At 34.5% G+C, this 21,968-nt stretch overlaps 1 protein-coding gene across 3 annotated transcripts in view; it reads left to right on the forward strand.

The window, feature by feature from the left end:
• Positions 1–320: 320 nt before the first annotated feature.
• Positions 321–21,968, forward strand: part of LOC117789244 (probable basic-leucine zipper transcription factor P) — a 32,848-nt gene continuing 11,200 nt past the window's right edge. The window contains exons 1-2 of one of the 3 annotated variants that reach the window (XR_004617847.1): positions 321–573; positions 6,045–6,381. The gene's annotated coding sequence lies outside the window, so the exon portion shown is untranslated. Of the gene's footprint in view, positions 574–6,044; positions 6,382–21,968 lie in introns of those variants that run through there. The other 2 variants (XR_004617848.1, XM_034628356.1) reach the window with 2 other exon arrangements.

Here is a 21,968-nt window from a genome sequence, read left to right on the forward strand (position 1 = left end):
TAACAGCCAAACATTTGGGGAGGCATCTCGTAAAGCAATCAGCTGTTTCTGAGAGAGCGCAACCAAGAGAGTGAGAGACGGATGTAGAGAGAGAGAAAGAGAGCGCCAACAAACGCATGCAGTTTACGGTAATCAAGTATCAAGCTTTAAATATAAAGCTTTGTGAGAGGACCTGCTGCTTGAAGCTTTTAGTACGAAAAAGCTCGCAACAGTGCAAGTCCGAAAGCGAGCGGCGCACCAGAGTTTTTCCCGTGTCGTGTGTTTTCAATACCGAAAGAAAATGCGTGCCAGCTGCGCTGCATGAAAAGGAAAACTTGGTCATTTCAGCAGTTCAGTTCAGTTCAGTTCGGGTCGGGTTTGCAATTCAACAGCACTGCGAAAACGGATCAAATAAAATCAAAATATTCGAACGAATAATTTACACTCAGTAAAGGCAAACACAACAATAAGCCACATCGGAGTAATATCGACTATAGAATTCTCTCACTATATAGTATATGGTACAGAGTATATATCCGCCATATATATGAGAATTGGCTAAAAGGAAAGCAACAACAACAACAAAATAAAACGGTAGCCAAAACGGATAATAAATAAATATATATATTTGAAATTATATTATACTCGAATTATAATAAAAGTGCAAAGAGAAATGTTAAGAAAACATATCCTAAAAAATAATTGATGTTTGTGTTTTGAATTATTAACGTGCTCTCTTTTTCCTTGTATTTTTTTTTTGGGAGTTTTGTTGGATTGTTTGGTGTTGTTGCCAACATCGGGAACTTCATGCAGCTACCGTGAGTGTGCATTGAGTGAGTTATGTAAAGCGTGTGTTGGTGTGTGGCATGGTGTGGCGTTTGGGCGAGAAGTACAGCAACAACATGCAACAACAGCAACAATGAAGTTCGTGTAAAACAACAATGGTCAACCAATTATGCGATTAAAATAATAAAAGCGAATTGGCAAAAGTATTCCAATTAATAATTATGAAGTAAGAGTGATGTTTAAACTGTAGATAATTAATTATTAATTGCTAAACATACAAAAACAAATTATAAGCAAATTAACAAACAAAAATTAAGACAAAACAATTTAACTAATTCAAAATTAAACCAAAAAATATTATAAACAACATAAAAATCAAATTGGAAAAATTGAAAAAAATTTATAAATTAAACAAAATCACTATTAAAATAATGTAAAAATAACGAAATTAATTTTAAACAGATTAATTAAAGAAACTCCTATAACATAACATAATTGAAGTAAGCAAGCAAGTAAAGCAACTGCAATATATTTAATACATTTAAACAATATAGGCAAAGACTTGAATTTGCGATAATAATCAAGCGATTTATCAAGTCAATGTCGAGGATTCAGTACTCAATTCATACACTCAATCAATATGAATAACATTTAAGTAGCGCCACGAATACTTGTTAGACAAATGACTATAAAAACGCCAAGTGGCTGTTAAGGTGGTGGTAGAGGGAGGGGGATGGGGGCTGGGGAGTTCTTACACCCTATGCGAATCAATTTGCTTTCGCGGTCTCTCTCACTGTATATTTATTTTTAGTTGCACTTTTCTTTCAATATTAGTGTCAAGGTGCACACTGTGCACTGAGAGACCAGGCAAAGACCAACGACAACGACAACGACAACTATGGCAACAACAACATGCAACAAACAACAACAACAAGAAACGAAGACATCTCGCGGCAGCCGCGAAAACGACACGAAAATAGTTAAGGCGAATGTGGCGAACATAGCAAATTAAAAAAAAAATAAAAAGACGAAACCCAAACTAAAACCAACACCGAAACCGAAGCAAGAAAAAAGGTGGCAATCAAAACTAATAACAATAACAACAACAACAACAATTGAAAGAAAATCAACAGAAGACTTGTCACATCGAACAAAAAGAAATTGAATTTATGTGTTTCGGTCTGGCTCAATGACAATTAGGCGGATATAACCACAGCGATAGGCACCACCACTGTGGGAGGGACAGAGAGGGACAGAGAGGGACAGCAACGGCGGGTGGAGAAAGTCAAAAGGTAGAAGAGAAGGACAAGGAAAAGGTGCTAGCACGTGTTTTACTTAAAAGTAAATCCCGTTAGCAACAGAAGAAACAACACAGAGTCAAGTAACAGCTAGGAACTTAAGCTAGCCCAACTAACAACTACTCTGTAATAATGTTTAACAATAACTCCAATATTTGTCAGAAAGTATGCAATGAAAAATGGTTAAGATTGAAGGTGCATACAATGCGAACTTAAAATATTCAAAAACACTTATTCATTAGAAAATTGTCGTTTAATTCAAGAAATGTCTTAATGAATTAGATAGAGAATTAATTAAGATTAATTTTTAACTAAATAATTAGAATTCCTTTTGAATATTACCATTGAGGTGTTTCTTTAAAAACGTTTTGGTCTGAGGTCCACATAAAGCAATTAAATTTAAAAATATCTTAAAGTATTGATCTTTATTTAAGTAATGATCTTGTTGAGAGTGATTTAAATGACTTTTGTTTTGTTATTATGTATTCCAACATGTTTTAATATAATATATTGTCAAACTGTATCAAATTCTTTAGAATAATAAATTTAAAAAAAAACGATCTTTTTCATATTGCAATGTAAAGGGTATTCCAAAGAATGAAAAATGTAGTAAAATTTAAGGAAACACTTTTTAGTTCACCTAAAAGTTGAATATAGTTTTGATTATAATTAAAAGTATTATAAAATGTATTAAATATAACAATCTTTTAATGATCTTAACAATTGACTTTAGAAGTGTTTTATAAAAACATTACAGGGTATCTCTTAAAAAAACATAGTGTATCGTCAAGGCAAGGATACGCAGAGAGCACAAGGCTTAGCTTGCAGGCGACCCACATTACTTAAATTACGAGCTACACGCAAAGGCAGCGAACTGAAAGCCGCACACATTTGGTTTTGAGACCGGCCAGGCGCCAGTCAGTCAGTCACTCAGTCAGTCAGTCAGTCAGTCAGTCATTCGCTTAGTCAGTCAATCATTAGGCAAAGGTTTTGTCTGATGGACAGCCTTATGAGTCAGCGCCGTGTCGCTTACATTGCGTGTCGTGTTGGGTGGAGCCTACAACCAAACAGTAAATAGAAAGACGAACGGAGAACGAAAGGAGGAACTAAGACTAAGTGGGGGAAGTAGATGGTTGCCATACACGCGCAGTATAGATGTATATATTGCATATTTTGGGGCTTGTTGTTGGCGTAGAGACAAGAATGCGATGCATTCCAATGATTCGGTAGATTCAATGTTAAGGATTGAGCAAACAGACATTTCTCGATCTCAAGTAATAAACTGCTAAACAGACAATAAAATAGATGTTTACACTAAATACGAATACTATATAATATACTATATGCTCATATTGGTAGTACTACTTCGTATGTATAGTAAAGAACAGTGCACTTAACATTTATACATTAAATTAAATTTAGGGCGCCTTGCCACGCCTCGTTGTGGCCACTTAATTTTGACCACCAGCCAGAGAAATAATGAACATTATCTTCTCCTTTATTGGGACTCTCTCCTAATTTCTTTTGACAGCAATTAGTCTGTGAAAACTAAGTCAAAAAGGGTCGCCCGTGTATTTACTTTATATTTTTGGAACTTCAGTAGTTGACAATTTCAATTTCATTACAATTATTAATAATATATGATAGTAATAATTTTACTTTTTAAGAATTTAAGAGAAGATTAATAACAATTCATCTTTCAGTTTATTTAATCGATAGTTTTCTGCAAGACTTAGTTCTATATCTACTTTAACCGATATATTCGCATTATATATGATAATATTGATTTCAAGAAATTCGATGTTTAAATTGCATTAATTTTCAGATTTAAATTACATTTTTAATTTTTAATGTGGCACTTTTTACTAATGTTACATTTGTATTTATTATTGGTCTAACAGGGTATTAGCTTGTCTAGCATTTTTTCCATTTAGTTTTCCCTTTTCTTTTTTGCTTTGCTCTGATGTTTCGCATTTTGCTTTGGTTTATTTATAACATTCGTACACATTTGAAAAGCGTGTGAAAATTTTTTGTTTGACATTGTTGATTTTTCTCAACGGGTTTTTCTTTTGATTGTCGTTGTTGCTGTCGTTGCCAGGCAGCCAATTCGTTACTTGTTTACATAGTATTCAAAGTTAACATAACATATAAATATAATGCTTTTAGTGCATTTCCTCTTTCTCGCATTTCCAACACTTTCCAATATAATTTTTCACAGTTTCCGTAAGGTAGACAAATAAATTTTTGATATTGCGCTATAAATGCAGAGCGTAAAAATCATTTATATATATGCTGCTGTTTTTAATTACTTGTAAATGTAAATTGAATAGAAATTATGCAGCTGAGTTATTTTTATTATTTTTATTTAGCGCGAATTGGCAGAGAACGAGTGTGAATAGACAAACGGGGCAATAATCTGGTATATAAATAAATATAAATATAGTTCATTGAGACAATGTTATTGCATTTCTAAAGACATTCATTAATGAATATTGCCCCTCAAAAGAGACAAACATGCAGAACAAGTGTCAATGATGATGATGTATGATATGATATAGAATTAAGTAGATTTTTGTAGTATAAAATAAAAATATAGAAAATAGTACTTTTGATCTGGTAAATTGGTAAATCCAAATAACAAAAATTAAATCAATAACAGTGGCCTTCTAATTCCATGGAAAAATTTAAGTAGAAATAAAATTTGTCATTTTTTGTCGTAAAATCGACAAATTAATTATTGTGCATAGCATGTTTTTCTATTGTTTTGTTTTTGCTTTAAAATTAATATTTCTAACATTATTCCATTCATAAAATCAACTACCAACTATTTTACTTAAAGAAAAAAAAAAATAAGCAACAAGAATATCAAAATAACTCCTATGAATTTTTTATTTTGCTAAAAAAAAGCACTTAAATTATGGAAATAAAAAAGGTAGCTGATTTTGTTTCTTTTGTAGTTTTATTTTCTGATTGTAAAGATAATTAGGTAATGTTTCACATACTCTACAGATTTCATTATAAAATTATTTTCTGGATTAATTCTCGTTTCGACTTAGTTATTCACTAGCAAAAGTAGAAAAGTCTGAACGTATTATTTTAATTAATTTATGAATTTCTATAGTCGTTGAACAACGCTAATTGTCGCTTTAACTTTTTGTCCCTTACATAACTATAATTTGTAAAAGTTTTTGGTGTACTTCGCTTAGCCACCTGCTCTTCAGCTGATGCTGCTCCCAGTTGTTAAATTTCTGGCACTTACATAAGTTTTAGGTCTGTCACCAAAACTGTGGCAAGTTGGGAAACGATTTAGCAAAAGTTACTCAGCCAAAAGTAGCTCGGATTGGCGCCAAATGATCGTCGTAGACCCCAAAACAACTGTGGAAACTTCAAAGTAACCCATAAAATAAAACAAGCATGAAAAGCATTAAACAAAATAAAAGAAAAGCGTAAGGTAAAAGACCAGCAAGAACAAAATAAAACGAGAATCATCATAATACAAAAAAAACAGAAAACAAAAAACATAAACAAAAGCTAAAGTAAAGCAAAAGCGAATGACGAAACATATAAAACGTCAAAAGTTGCGCAAATAAATATAAAATAAAGTTAAAAAAAAAACTTATAATAAAAAAAATGTGGATGTGTAGCGCCCCAAGCGGCCGACTGCGCCCACATCAAATGCCTGCCACGCCTTAACGCCCCGTTGTTGTTGCCCAGCGTCGTCGTGTGTGGCAATTTCGAACGCACCAACACCAACAGCAACACCGACAATAGCAACAACAGCAACAACAACAGTATAAACAACAACATCACAAAATACATTTCAAAGTGTCGCACTACGTGTTGTGCTCTCTGTGTGTGTTTGTGTGTGTGTGCCATTCGTCAGAGGCGCCGACGTCGCGTGTCCTTGCAACTTTCGGTTAAGCTCCCCCTCCACACTCACCTGCTCTCTCTCTCTCCCCCTCTCTTTCCCTCTCTCTTTAGTTGCACAGTTAGCCAACGGCAAGTGCAGCACGTAAGTTGCAACAATTTCGGGGCACAAGTAGAAGACATTGTAAGTGCGAGCACAGCGTTGCCAGATTGCCAACAACAATAGCCCCAAACCAAAAAAACAACTGCCAGAACAACAACAACAACATACTCAAGCGGACAGTCAATTTGGGCAGCTGAGACGCCAGGTGGCGCTGCTGTTGCGCTGGCATGCACATCCAAAGCAACAGTTAAAAAGAAGAAAGTAAAAGCCAAGCAAGTAGAAGAAGAAGAAGAAGCAGAGTAATCAGCCGAAAGAGTTCGTGCCGCTGGAAATCCTGTCGCTAATTAGGTAAGTCCTAGCACCCTCGTCTGTGTGTGTGTGAGTGTATGTGTGTGTGCTGCGTGCTCTACACATTATTTCATTTCATTTAATTATGGCAATTTGTGCCCAGTTTGCCCCTTTGCCACTTGCCACTTGCCACTTGCTACTTGCCACCTTCCCACTAACCACTCGACGCTCAGCAGCAGTACAAGTAAAGAAACAAAAAATCGCAAATATCGCGCATACGTCACGTTGTGCATTTATGAGCCTGGTCACAAACACAAAAAGTGTGCCAGCTTTATGGGTCTTGCCCCGCGGCACATATGCGGGTTAAACGGTAAAAAAAAGTGTAGCACACTTTCTGAAACTGCCGAGTGAAATCAACGATATTTTTTTTTTTTTTTTGTGATTTACATCAAATTTCTTTTTGCAGCGATGTCAGCAGCTAATCAATGATTCAGCTAACTGACGACAGCTGCGAGCGATTTCTCTTCATTTCAAATTGCCATGAAAATTGAATTTCCATAACATAAGAAATTACTTTCACAACACAAGAGTAATGAACTTAATTTATTTGTGCATAACAAGTATCCGAATAATTCATTGTATTTAGCATTGCATTATTTTCAGAATACTAGTTAATGGAAGTGCATTCATATATAATATTTAAAATATTTATTTCATTAATTTATGATTTTATTTACATTTATTTCGCTTTTAAAACAACAAAGCATATGCGTAATACTGATAAGAAGAAAGAGAAGGTAGACGAGCATAAAAATGTGCAATTCCCTTTGAGCAACAGCCTCAATGTACATTTGTGACCTAAATACCTGAAGCCAAAATGTTAGTCAATATTAAATTCAAAGCACATGGCCCAGGACAACTGCAAGTCCCAACAAATGTACAACAGGAGGAAAGAGAGTCAAGGAACAAAGAATTAAATGACCAACGGGCAAATAGTGACTCCGAGTGACACTATGACTGGAAACAGGCTTTATAAAGCGAGATGAGATACTGGGGGGGAGGGTGTTAGTTTAGCAGATGGAACTGTTACCGGGATCAAGCGAACAATTGAATGACCGTCGGCCAGTTGTCCACAAGGCAATCTACAAGCCCGGTTGCAAGCTGTCCCTGTATCTCTCTCGAATTCTGCCTGAGGGTGCAACTAACATAGAGTCGTCGGATGCCGTTTGCTTGTACGCTTTTGTTGTCATAACTGCGCCTAGAAATTGCCCCAGCCTGCTCAGCCATTTCAACTGAATTTAACAAAAAATATCCTGTTGCTGGCAGAAACAGACGGACAGAATGGACGGACTAACAGCCATATGAGATGTAGTTCAGAGTCCAGTTGCCGCTTCTCTCGCTTTGTTTGCGTTGTTCGTGTTCGAGTTCGTCTAAGGATTTGTATGTGATATCCTTTGGGCAGCAGGAAAAGTGCATTTGGTACGCGACCAGGCATTGTGTGCACTCAATTTAGCCATTTCTTGCAATTCTGCGCTTTCTTTTGCTGTTTGCTGTCAGCGAATTCAAGCAATTTAACGTATTTTAAGAGATTGCTGTGTGCTCTGTGGTTTTCTTCTGCTGACTAATTAAGTTTAGCTGGAGGAAATGCAGCTCAGCACCTGCTGCACCAGTCTAACTTCAGGTGAGAGCTGTGACCAATTTAATTACGTTCAAATAATTTAAGCATATGCTGCGTATGATTGTTATATACACGTATTTAAATAATGTTACGCATACGACCTGAGTGATTTTCCATTGTACTCTATTTCAATATGCAACTTGTATTAATCTCCCTACTATCATTTAGTAAGCGGCTCAGTGTCAAATCAGCTGATGTTTCCGCCACTTATGATTCTTATTAGATTACGCATACGCCCCGTCACATTATTCTATGTGCTCTTGTCACCCACATCAAATGTCAGCTGTTGTCATTGTTAGAGCTGCTTTCGTTGCTTATATAAAGCCACCTCCGACACAGTGCAGACAAAGCCTGCCAAATAGCGAAAATGTGCGCCAATTTAGTTGTCATTTAATTTGATGGCTCAGACGATTTGGCAGGAAAGCCCAACCAAGTCAAGCCAAGCCAAGGAAAGCACAAATGCGCTGAGTGTGGCAACTCAAAATATACGAATAACTATAGAGAGAAACAAAAACAACAAAGAAAAATAAAAGCGAACAGCAGTAAAATGCAAACCAACTCAATGTGCAAAAACCAAACAGAGAGAAAGGTGCTGACGAAAACAGAAAAACAGGAGCTAACTTTCAGATTGTGAATGGATAGACAAAGTTGAGCTACATATAGTATAGAAATAGTTATCAATTTGGATATGCATATATTTTTTTAATATTTTTTATTTATTTGTCTTTAATTAATTTTTACATTTACAATTATATTTTTGAATATTATTATAATATGGAAAAATTAAATAACCCCATATCTCACAGGATAGAGTATGCGTGTCTATTGCAAATCAACTTTCATAATTTGGTTAGACTAAGCAAAATAAAAAAAAAGTCCAAAAGGAGTTCTAAAGAGAAAGAAAGTCAGAGATATAGAAAAGGCTGGACACTTACTCAATGGCGAATGTTCACAAATAATGCAGACCATTACATTAATGACTGCGGCAAAAGGTCAGAAAAAAATGTAAGAGAACAGTTCTCAGGGCTCAGAGCTGTGGATATAAAATCGAAACATTATGAGGTCATTTTAATTATTTATATATGTGTATAGATGTGAGTGTGTGTGTGTGTGGCTTGTGTGTGTGTGTGTGCAATGGCCAGCCCAAAAGCATGCTATACTTTTTTATATTCTCGCTTGGGTTTTGTGAGTCAAGGTTAAGAGAAGACATTGCAATGATAAGAGGAGGAGTCAAACAATTTTTGTGATTTCATTTGGCTGTTTGTTTGCGAAACGCTTTAAGCAGCTTACAAAAAACACGTCACCACATTTCATAAGTTTCATTTGAGTCGATGCTTTGCTTTCAGCTGACCCAGTTACAGATACGGATTTAAAGTATTTGAAAGATGCGCGCACATGGATGATAAATAGAATGTTATTTAGAGCTGTTGGTCGGTCATCTTGGCTTCACTTGGCTTTATTCATTCAGAACTCAACGGGTGATTTTTGGCGCTGAGTTTCCGACTTTATTTCATTGATGGCCTTGGCAAGTGCGTGGGTCGATTGTGTCTCATTTGGTCAGATTTAATGGTTATTGGTCGAGCTGAGCAGAGCCAAAGATTGATAAATAGGACAGGCTTCCCACACAAAATTCAATACATATACAATTCCTTTACATGAGACTGAAAAATCAGATTAAATCATATCAAATCTTTACTAAATTATATTGACCTACTACTTTGAATTGAGTGCTGAAAAATTAGCGAAAAATATACTTGAAAATGTAACTCAATTATTGTTCTTATTCCTATTCCTGCATTGTCAACTTTAATATATGTAGGCACTTTCAGAAAGAGTCTATTTAAGTCTTTATTCAAACACATTTCCAGACAAGTGCGTGCTCTGAAACTCTAATATCGATTTAGATTCTTGTAGCCAAAAAAAACAGAGCCAAAATCTTATCGCAGTTGTTTGAAATTGTTTGGCCAGCATACAAAAAATCTAATAAAAAACTAAATAATTGGCTCAGCTTTGTCTGCCCAAATATAATAAAACTGACAGCAAATTAAAGTTGTTGGGGAACTAATAAAAATTGTTAAATTTTCATTGTCTTCTTATTTATTTATGTATTGGCTATGTTTAATGTTTTAGCTAATACAAACCTCAAATTTGCAATGCAAAAACAATTGATATAAAAACCATATCTATGCAAATGCAAAATAGGAAAAAAGTCTATTTAAATATGAAAAAAAAATTTACCAAAGTAAATAAACATACACAGTATGCCACTAAAATTCAAGTACATTTCACAATCATTTTTATTTGCTGAAGTATTTAAATAAAAACATTCCGTCGATTTTCATTAAGTAACTTTGATTAAATAGAGGACTTGAAATTTATTCTAAAAAGTTCACCCAAAAATGCGTACTCCTCCTCTTACTATCTGCTATGATTTATGACAGCGTTTCATTAAAAAAAATATCAAAAAAATGTAGAAATAGACTGAATACTAAAAACATCTTGCGACTATTCGTCATATGTGTCACTGTGCCATCCCCCAGTTTGAAACTGTTTCAATATGTAGAACTTTATTGCATCTACAACAACGTAAAAAAAATTCATGCTGCTATTTTGGGATGCCTCGCGAATTGACTGTGGCATTGGCCAATTTGTGGACGTTGTTGGCCCAGAGCACGTCAAAATAAAAACAACGACTTTGTGCAAATTTCTGCGTACTAAACACATAAAGACTAACAACAAAAATTCTTAGACAATGGCAGTATCTTCAAGGCTAAAAGACGAGACAAAACGACTGCAAAATTGTCGATGCTGAATTCAGATTATTGCCCCAAAATATAAATGCAAATTTATTTGTATGCGACATTTGTTTACTTACTGCTTTTGCCTCCATTTATACTTTTCTCTTTCTCAACTATCTGTATCTCTCTCTCATTTGTCTCTGATTAGCATGACAAAACAGCAATGCAGTCAAACATACAAATTAATCTACAATTTTTCCAGACAATTGAAGTTGCGCAGCTGCAGCAGCATTTTATCCTAAAAGAAATAGTTGTGAAAATACTATTACTGCTGTTTTTTAATGCAGAGCAGAAGGATTGAGTTGAAAAGGCCTAAAGAAAATATATGCAAGCGAAATAAAGAGTAGATCAGAACTAAACAATTTTTTAGTATGTTAAGGCGTCTGTAAAGAAAGGAAATTTAAAAGGTGTAGAAATATTAATATACTCTGTATAAAATATATACACATTTATAAACCAAAACTGTACAAAATAAATTAACCAAATTATAGATTAAATACATAAGAGAAAAAGCAAAAAATAGCATCTAAAATGAAGACATAACCCAATTGACTGTAGTTCTTTTTCTTCATTACACTTCAGTTGCTTTCTGGGCAGCTCGTTTGGCGCATTTGGCCTTTGCTAATGAAGCTGAATTTATTGCCAAAACATTATGAACATAAACACAGTTTGCACATACTCATTTTATGGGCAACAATAACAACAAAACGAGCAAGAACAACAAACGAAAAGAATAACGATGCTAGCTAAAATGAGACTAATGTATGCAAATGTAGCATAGAGAATAGACAAAATCAGAGACAGAGACAGAGCGAAACGGAGAGAGAGAATAAGAGAGATATAGAAGATGCCAAAAAAGGTTTGTTATAATGTATTTTTTTTGTCAAGTGGGTGTAAAAATGAATAAGTATGGGTGTTTACATGGCCATGTGCTCTTGCCACTTGAATTTGTTTCATACTCTCTTTGTATTTCTCTTTCTCTTACCTCTCTTTGGCTGCTTCTCTAGTGCCAAAGGATTTTTTCCGTCACTCTGTACATTTCAGCAAGGCTGCATTAAAATGACTTTTAGATAAAGTATGAAAATTGCTTTTGAATATATTTTTGATGGATTTTGTTGCTGTTGTGGTTGTGGTTGTTTTAGCGTTTGCTCCGCATAAAATGGAGACATATTTCGGCATTTTCAAGTCGTTAGCATCGCAAGGCGTATACGCAATATGCCGCCGTTGTCTCACGAAGACCCTAAGCAAATACCTTTTAAACGGATTTATGTTTGCCAAGTGGCCTTGTCTACGCGTGTCTACTTAAGCTGAGATTAGAAAATGTGAGCAGAAAATTGCTGGAATTATGAAGTAATCTTTGACAAAATAATGCGCTGATCGAGTGGGGTGAGACAAAGGCATTTGAAATAGAAGGTTAAGATGGGCTTAAGTTAAATATTTTGAAGAAACAAACTTGTCTAAAAGAAGTTATTTATTATTTTATTAGTGTATAATAACGTAACGTATAACTTTACGCAAGATTTTTTCAAGTCCCATTAAATTTCTCCTTTCTAATTATTTCATTTGCTAAAACAAATAAAAAAAAAAGATTTCTTTTTAATAGCCTTTCAATTTTATAGTATTTTTTCATTGGAAAACACCGCAGTTTCCAAAAAAAAAAACACATTTTATTTAAATATTTAAAATGTTTTCTTAAAATATAGGATCAGCGAGAAGTCTATGCCAATTATTTTGACAATTTCCTAGTATTTTGAAAATTAATTCTAATAGCTCGAAAAAATCATGTTATATATTATAGTAAAATAAACCATTTAAAAAACTTTTTATTTAGGAATTATTTTATTTGTTAAATCTTTTCACTTATCGCAAGCGAAAAAATCAACACACTCTTCACAGACCTATTTACTTGACCTTACTTTGCGTATCCGTTGTTAAAATAATCAATTATGATTATCAAGCTAATGGTAAGCCACTCCCATACTCTTTAAGTTCTAGTTTGTTTCCAAATGGAATTCATTCGTCTTGCTTAACATATAAAAAATTAACCTCAATACAAATTCAACCTAATTTTTTTCGATTCCCCTACTTTTTTCTCTGGTAGACAGGTAGATGGTGGTGAAGGGCGGGCGGGGGTAAGGCTTTCCTTAATAGATTGCGCTCTAAATGGATGGCAGGCACGTGTAAAGTCGACATCATTAATGAGGAAAATTCTGCAAAACTGAATCGCAGCAAGGAAAAGCGTAATGTGACTTGCGGGCATAATATGCGTAACAAAAGGAAAACCCAAAACAAATGCCAAAAACAAAGTTTTCGAATTGTTATTGTTGTTCTTATTGTTGCTGTTGGTGAGTTAAGGAACTGTACTGGGCTTATATAACATAATTGACGACATTATTGCCCAATGGGGGCCACAGCGACAAAACTAAGCGCTGCTAAAGAAAATGCTAATGAAAAACTGCCCACAACTCTCTAACAAAGCGAAGAAACAACAACAACAACAACAATAGCAATAACAACAACAACAATAAGAGCAACAATAATAACAATGGCGGCCATGGCTGACTCATGACGCCATATTAGCTAGCGGAAATGCCAGGACATCCGGTACGCTGGCCAAATCCGTTAAACTGACCAAAAATACAGCAACACACAACACACAAGCACGCACACTCACACACACACACACATACAAACACACTCGCATGCAACAGCAGAAGAAGCAGATCAGCCAGCAAGTTGAAGTTCTTGGCCTGGTCAGGTCTTGGTCTTCGATTTAGGCCGAGTGCACTTGAATAATGGCCGTCGTCACTGCAGTCAAGTGAGGCGTATTTCACGACTAACTCGGCTCACAGGCAATCAGTGTCAGTGCCAGGGGCAGGACATAAAAATCCAAACTTTATTTGCAGGTAGCAAAAAACATAAACAGCTACAGACAGCGCACTGTGGGACAAATTGACAATCAAACTGATTCAAATTTATATTTACAAATCAGCAAATAGATTTATTTAAAAAGATATAAATATAATATGTCGTAGGTATTTAAATTTAAAATTAAAATTATTTCTCTTAGCTCTAATTTTAGTATTTATTGATGTTTATAGTAAGAAAATTTATACTCTTTTCTTTTAGCTTCTACCCACAGTGCCAAGTTAGAGGAGGAAAGGTGGAGTGACAGAAGGTGTTGTTGGTATTGAGGATTCCATAGATTGCTGCCGCTTGCATTTAGTTCACGGTGCGGTTCACTGAAGCGTTAGGTCAAACAGAAATTGATTTCTTCTGTTTGGATTTTGCTGCATATATTTATACAATTTTTGCCAAAGGCCAACGAGAGAAAGAGAGCGAGAATAGTTGCCATTACGTTAACAGATACGTACGGGCAAGGCTAGGAGAGTTGCTTCTCTAAAGATTGACAGTGATTTCAAATAATATTCGTCTATGTGTCATGTATTTGATATGTTGATATATCAGAGTACTTTTGACGGCTTGTCAGCTGTATACATTGGAAAAATATTGTCAAAGGGAAAGAAATGAGCACAATATATTAGAAATTAGAAGGATCATAATATAATACGTAAAAATCTATTAAAATTTACTTAAACTCTATAAAATAACAACGGCTTCACTAACCTATAGTTCAATGATCTTAAAATCAGTTTTAGCTCTATTTTTATAGTTTCTTTCAGCCTTTAGGTCTTAAAAAAATTATATTAAATTAACTTTAGCTACATTTTGAAAACTTATTTAAATTCTTCCTTAAGTTCACCGAAATATCTCTTAAATGACAACAGATTAACTAATCATCTTTAAATCAATTCCTACTCTATTTTTTAAGGGGTGTCTGGTCGCTTTAAACTTTAAATTTTTAAAAATTCAATATAAAAAAATCTATTGGTTTGGTTTTTAAAAATCTTAAATTTTAAAATCTTCATAAAATTCATCAAAATATTCCTTGAATACTTCACGTCTGCTTCAGTTTTGCAGTTCTAATTATAAATTACAGTAACTTACGTGGCAACAATAACAAGCACACAAATCATTCGGGGGAAGACAGCGAGTACTTCAAGTGTTACCCGTAATAACTTTAATTAATGTAGCAGCAAAAGCAACAGCACCCAACACCCCTCAAATACTTCTAAGAAGCCCCCATTTCTTTAGTTATAGAGCTCGCGCTGCCGCGACCCCAAACGAGGGCAACTGAAAAAAAAAATAATAATAAGAAAAAACTACAGAATTTTCTCACATTTCGCGCGCTCGCTCATCGTAAATTATGCAAAACTTTCACCCTAGCCATTCCAGCCAGTAACAAGGCAGACATATTTGATGCAGCGCTGCCAGCGTCAACGTCAACGTCGACGTCGACGTCAACGTCAGTGGCAGCAACGACAGCGACATCACATGTCAGAAGTTAAATGAGTTGATGTTACCGACTACCATACTAGGCAAACTTATGAGGTGTCTTCGATGGATCAAAGGAATCAACAAAGGATGAAAAACTGATGGAAAAATGAAAAAAAATAACAAGAGAAAATTGCTCGGAGTGCATAAAAAAATGCTTTTAAGTGGGGATTGAAAACAGGGTTTGTCATTTTATGGCCAATTTGACAGGCGACATATTGACAAAGTGAAGGGAGCGACATTTATTGAAATATTGCATCACATACGGATATGATACCATAAGATATAGGAGGAATCATTCAAGCAACAGTCGAAGAACTCATTGCACATGCAAATCACAAACAGATGTTGTTGTCGTGCGGGGTCAGGGACAGGGTCAGGTGTCCTGTCGTGTGCAGAATTTTTGCTTAAGGATGAAAAGAGTCAACAGGGAAAATATGGAAATTCACGCGTTGCTTTCAATACAACAAATTTGGTTTTTGCCGACACTCTTTACACATAAGAATACAGATTCATCTACATGCATAATACAAACGTAAGTGTGCGTATGTGAATGTGTGTGTGCGAGTATGTGTGTGAGTACATATGTATTAGATTATTCAGGAGTTTACAACAGCAAGAAACTTAAATATGCCCTCTGTAGGGAGCTCCCTCGTAAGATTTGTGGAGTACAGAGCACCTGCTGTGCAACAGCATCGTTTTTTAGCTGCAAACATCCTTTGATAAATTATATGATAATAAGTAAGTGCATACACGAGGATATTACGAGTAGCATAGGGCAAAGATAAAAGTTCTAGATAACGGTTCCGCCGGAACACATCGCATCTTTACAAGTTACATGCGCAGCTGCAAATAATAAAGTTCATTAAATTATCTGAAGATGCCTTAAAGTATAACAGACAAAATATTTATGTAGTTTGGAACAAATGTCTTGTAACGTTTTTATAAGTTAATTTTAAAATTCTTTACACATAAAGAGTATCTTTATTTTATTTTCTTTATTTATATAGTTTCTTTTTCTTGGTGCTATAAGGTTTAATGAATTAAATAACAAGAAACAAACTAACATCTTTGAATTAAACAATTTATTCATCCAATTGATCTTTATAAAGATAAAGTTTGGAATTAAATTTAGTAAGCCGTTTTTTTTTTCAAATTTTAAATTAAACTAATCCGAAGAAATAAATAAAATAGCTACGTTATACATTAGATTTTTCAAAAATATTTTCAATACTCGTTCTTTTTGGAATTCAATCGATATTTTAAAACTTAACAAAGTTTAATAAAAGTTGAAGAAAACTAAGAATTAAAAAGATTTTTTAATATTGCTTATAATTAGGGAATATTTTACACCCCATAAAAAAAAAAATGTAAGGAAAGTCTTTTAAGAACTCATAAAGATTTTTATTGAAACTGTTTTCGGATCTGAAACTCTCTCTCTGACCATTCTTTAAGATAATAATTATTTTATAAACTTTTCAATCTTTTCTTTCTGTAACAAATCGATAAACTATTTGCTCTGACTGCTGACATATCAATACCCCTCTGTCATTTAATTTAACACAATTATTTTTAATTATTTTCCATAGTATGTAATGCGAAAACGTGTTTAATTGACGTACACATTGTATTTTAATTGTTTTAATGGCAAATACGACGTTTTTATGGTAATGAACCGTTTGACTTTATTACCAACTCGACCGCCTGACGTTCTGCTTTGTCTGTTGCGTGTGTTTTAATTTAAATTCAATCAGCCCCACGACAGTTACAGATTATTTCGCATCAAGTACCTGGGGGCGAACGGGAAAAGCGGGACGTGGCAACTGATAATGGTAAACAATAACTGATATATCATATTTTAAGAGAAAATGTTTTAAATGTAATTGGCTGTGGACAGTTTCTGCTGAATCGAGCTCGTTTGATATATTTTTCAATTAAGTCGACCTTTACAAATTTATTTTTATACTCACCACGCATTCTCTTAGTCGGAGCGAAATATTTAAGCTGTTTTGGAGCAAGAGAATGTATACAGCTCACAAATTTCGTAGAATACCGTGCGTGCAAATAGTAAACTTAATTATTTTTATGCACAATCTTTGTTTGCACACAAAAAAAAAAAGAAATATGTGCCACATGCGGAGCACGGCTATAACAAAATAAAAAAATAAAACCAAGAGCAGCCCACAAAAAAATAGAGTAGAAAACTTTATACATTTTCGTGCAAGGACATGCGTGACGTTGCCGTTGTTGTCGTTGCCTTTTTTGGTCTCCTTCACACTTGAAACTCCATTTGGAGTTGCAAGAAAAAAACAACTGAGATTGTTGAAATTTGACACGAGCATTGCGAAAGGCATTACAAAATGTACAAAGGACATGCTATGATTAGCATTTAAATGCGCTTCGACCCCTCGTTGTCCTTGCCAAAACATTTCAACAGAGTTTATTATTCATAAAAAATGATCAAAATGCTATAATTACGAGTAGTTGGCTAAAAATTGAAATTTACCCTGCAGCCAATATGCAATAAAAATAAACTGTAATATTACGTATACGTTAAGTGCAGAGCACTCTCTTTACCAAGGAATAAAGTAGCTTGATTGAAAAAATAAGTACATATAACTTTAAAAAATGTATTAATAACATGCAAATGTTTTTAAAAACATGATATTGAATATATTTTTTCTACAGTATATTGTAGTTAGTTGGCAATCTGGAAAAGTAATCAAATATTTTAGCTTACAACATTTCTTAAAATTGTTTGGCTTTTGCAATTAAACAACAGTTTAGTGTTGCCATAAAATAGCCAAAATGGCAGCACTGAGCACGTGTCATCCCTACTATTATCCTTGCGTGTGCTCGGATTAACTTTAATTGTTAAATGACGCACCACTTTGACCAGCACTGTGTGTGTTGTGCAAAGCCAGAAGAGAGAGAGAAAGAGTGAGAAAGTGAGAGAAAGTGGTGTAAATTAACTGAAATGCGGGTCACATGTTGCAATATAGACCTCGATCACGAAATACTTGTGCACGGCAAGCGATCCGTTGAAAAAGTATGACGGCATCTTTTATATTGCCAGATAGATTATAAAAAACTATATAAATATGCAGCACTTACTGGAGAAACAAATAATTTCAATTCAAGTTGGAAGCGTATATTTAAATGACTATTTAATTTAACATGTCAATAAGAATGAGATACCTTATTACTATGACCTCTTTGCCTCACTTGCTAATTCGTTATAGATATTGATCTAGTAAATATCTAAAAGGAGTAATTACATATAATTTGCCCACAAAACATGTTTACAAATACCTGTAGAGCCTTGGGCCAATTAAGAGTTGGTCAAAATAGACACGCTAAACAGTTTAAATAAAATGCTATGCGCTTGGATTTAAATTGAGAAAAAATGTCATTTCACATAAAATCAAATTCAAACACACGCAGTGGAATTTTCAGTTTAAAAATAGCCAGAGTTCATGCAAGCCAAATCAATGACAGCTAAAACCAATATAGAGTGCTAACTGAAATGCCAACTGGTATATGAAGGTTTTCCTAGGCCACAGTTATTTGTTTAGCTTGATTAAACCATGTCCGTTAGCCATATCCTACTAAAACACACATGCATAAAAATACCAACACATGTTTGTCTGTTTTGTGTATTTTATCGCGCGCATTTCCGGTTCCCAGCGCTCTCATAAACACCCCAACAATCCCATCAATATTTCATTGTGCACAATATTTGCACTTAGCATACATTAAACTGGAATATTATTTAGCAATTTAATGACTGTAATTAGATTTTCAATTTTTGTTAATAGTTCAAATTTTAATAATCGAATTTCATGTACTTTTAAATTTATTAAGTTGGTTTAGTGAACTAATTCAGTCTTATTTTTAGTAATATAAACTGCATTGACATTAGCTTTGAAATTTATGTGTATTATTGCAGCAGAATTTTTAAAAGCTCAAATCGAAATTTGATTATCGAAAAGCTATAAAATAAAAATTTATTTATCAGAGTACATCTTTTGATGTCAATCTAAAATTGTCAACTTATTGTTTATTTTTTTTTTGTATGATGATAAGTTCAAATTCACAAATATGTAGTAAGACTGCCTCGTATAATTATTAGATTTAAGCGTAAAGAAAAATATGTTTACATACTGACAGATATGTAAAGCAAAATAAAAAAAGTTATTATTTTTTTAAGATTTCTTGCTTGATTCATTTTATTATTAGTTGAGAACATAAAAGATCCAACAAGCGTTCTTAATATCTCATTCCAATTCTGAACATTTTCCAAGCTTCAGATTTTTCATACTTTATTACGTTATTTTTAAATAGTCTACAATTAAACCTTCCATGCTAAGTAAATTCCGACAACCTGATTTAAGTCTGTAATAAAAAAAATTAAGGGAAAAACAGTGTTGCTGCTGGCATAAATAATTTAAATGAATTGTGCGACTCGACAAGCTTTTTGTCAGTGCAATTTGCTTTATTAAGTGCACTAAAGCTGCAAATTGTAACAAATGCAAGTAAATTGAATGGAAACGGCAAAATGAATGTTGGCCTGCATTTGATATTAATTGTAATTGTAGTATGTAAATCCTTTATAAATACATGGCGGTTGACTAATTATATAATCGATAAATGGTCATAAATATTACAAAGACCCAAATGCGATTCTAAATTGTTGAGCCAGAGAAAGTGAAAGTCAGAGTGTGTAACAAAAGTTATAGTTCCCACAATGCTAAACTATTGACAGGACAATAAGTAAATTGGGTATTATTATTCATTTATTTATTTCTCCCTCTTACCAACAATTTGTTAACAAATGACCTAAGCTATCAGTTAGACCCAGTTTCGTATCTGGGATTCCTTTCTTTAGAGAAATTCTCACGCAACAATAATGCTGCTTCTTACCCCTTCCATTGGCGACCTTTCCAGGCAACGTGTATTTCCGTCTCCAGAACTACTCCTTTGATTCAAACCGATCCGATCCGACTCGAAACTGGCACTAAAAATGTGTGCGTGCCATGGTTTTTATCGATTCGCATATCTAAATTTAGTTGGGCGACATATAACACCAGACTCAGGCCAAGCAAGAGGCAAAGTAAAGTCAGGCCGTCTATTTACATATGTGCAGGTCACATGGGGCACCAGGACACGCATTGTGCCTGCCAGCTCCGAAGCTCCTCCTGTTCCTCCTGCTCCGCCTTCTCACTAATAAATATTGCATTGTGATACACAAAATGCCCATCGGTGGCTCGCAAGTTGAACGTATAATTAAAGTTGGGCTACAATTAGATCCTGGAGAAGGTGAAACGAGCGCACAATGGCAGCCAACCGACTAGGCTGCCTTTGGTATCCTTGAACCACTACTTCTACTACTGCAACACGGAGAATGGAGCGAGAGTGGTTCACTCAGTTCGTTCTGGTCACCCGGATTGTCCTGTCGCCAGGAGGCAGCTTCATGATAAATGAGCTACGCCAACTCATGTGGCAAATGTGACATGTGCTCCAAGCATTTTTCGTGTGTGTGCTGATTGTTGTTTGTTGTTGTTGTCGCTACAACGTATATACCCGGGAGAGATAAGCGCTAAAATTACCATATTACCCAACCAATAAAGCTTCCCCTTCCTCTCCCCCTCTCCCCCTCTCTTTCTCTCTCTCTCTCTCTCTCTTTCGGCACAACTGTCTTACATCTCATGTCGCTTGGTCTTAGTCGGACTGTGACCCTTTGAAGCGCATAAACCAAATCGCCCAGGGAACACTGCGGAAAGGGGGCAAGGTAAGGTAATGGGTCAGCTTAGTCTGCGGTCTGCAGAAAATTATGGTTAATTTTGGGCCACATTGCGGAAGTTATTAACTCGTTTGATTGAACTTTGAGGAAGCGTTTGCTGAGGTCTCCGCAGTGCTAAAGTGATTTGTGGATTATATCTTAGCCCTAAGGATGTGAGTGTGTGTGATGATGTGTGTGTGTGTGCACCTGTGTGTGTGTGCTCAAGTCAAGCCAGAGGTAATAAGTAAAGGTTATCTGCACGCAAAGCAGTCTAAAGTGTTAGTTAACCGATAGCATTTATAACAGGCAATGATTATATTATCAAAATATTACACATACGTAGATGAGCAGGTAATTGAAAATATTTTATGGATATTTGATTGGGCTAGTAAATAATTTAATTGCAATTTATATTCAATTTTGTAAACTAAACAAAATATTTAGAAAATGTTTAGTATATTTTATAAACCATAAATATTTAGAAATTGGATGAAATGTTCATCAATTCTGTAATTTTTTTTTATTTATTTATATTAACACAAATACTTAGCTTGAATAAATCAGTTTTCCTTACACAATATGTCATAATTAAATGATTAAGATTTGTTTGGATTATGATGTAAATTATTTACAAATTTAAATTAGTTTAACACTTGCTCATTTAAACAGATGTCGCCTAACTTATCTGCAATTTGAATTATTTATTAACAATTTGGAGAGCAATTGCTATCTATTTATAGTTAATAATAAAAATCTGACCTAACAAAACTATTTTATAAATCTAATTAACTGAACACTTAGTTGGTCTTTTGTTTAGAGATCAATTTGTACAAATCCTACACAAAGTCTCACGGTAATTATTCAACAGCTCATTGAAAAGCCAGTCACATACGCATAACAAGGCTTACAAGACAGATTGACAGATAGACAGGCTGAACAGAGACAGAGATAGAGAGAGAGAGAAAGATAAACAGATTGTTGCTGTCTCCCTATG

The sequence above is a fragment of the Drosophila innubila genome, assembly GCF_004354385.1.
Source record: "Drosophila innubila isolate TH190305 chromosome 3L unlocalized genomic scaffold, UK_Dinn_1.0 0_D_3L, whole genome shotgun sequence".
Lineage (NCBI taxonomy): Eukaryota > Metazoa > Arthropoda > Insecta > Diptera > Drosophilidae > Drosophila > Drosophila innubila.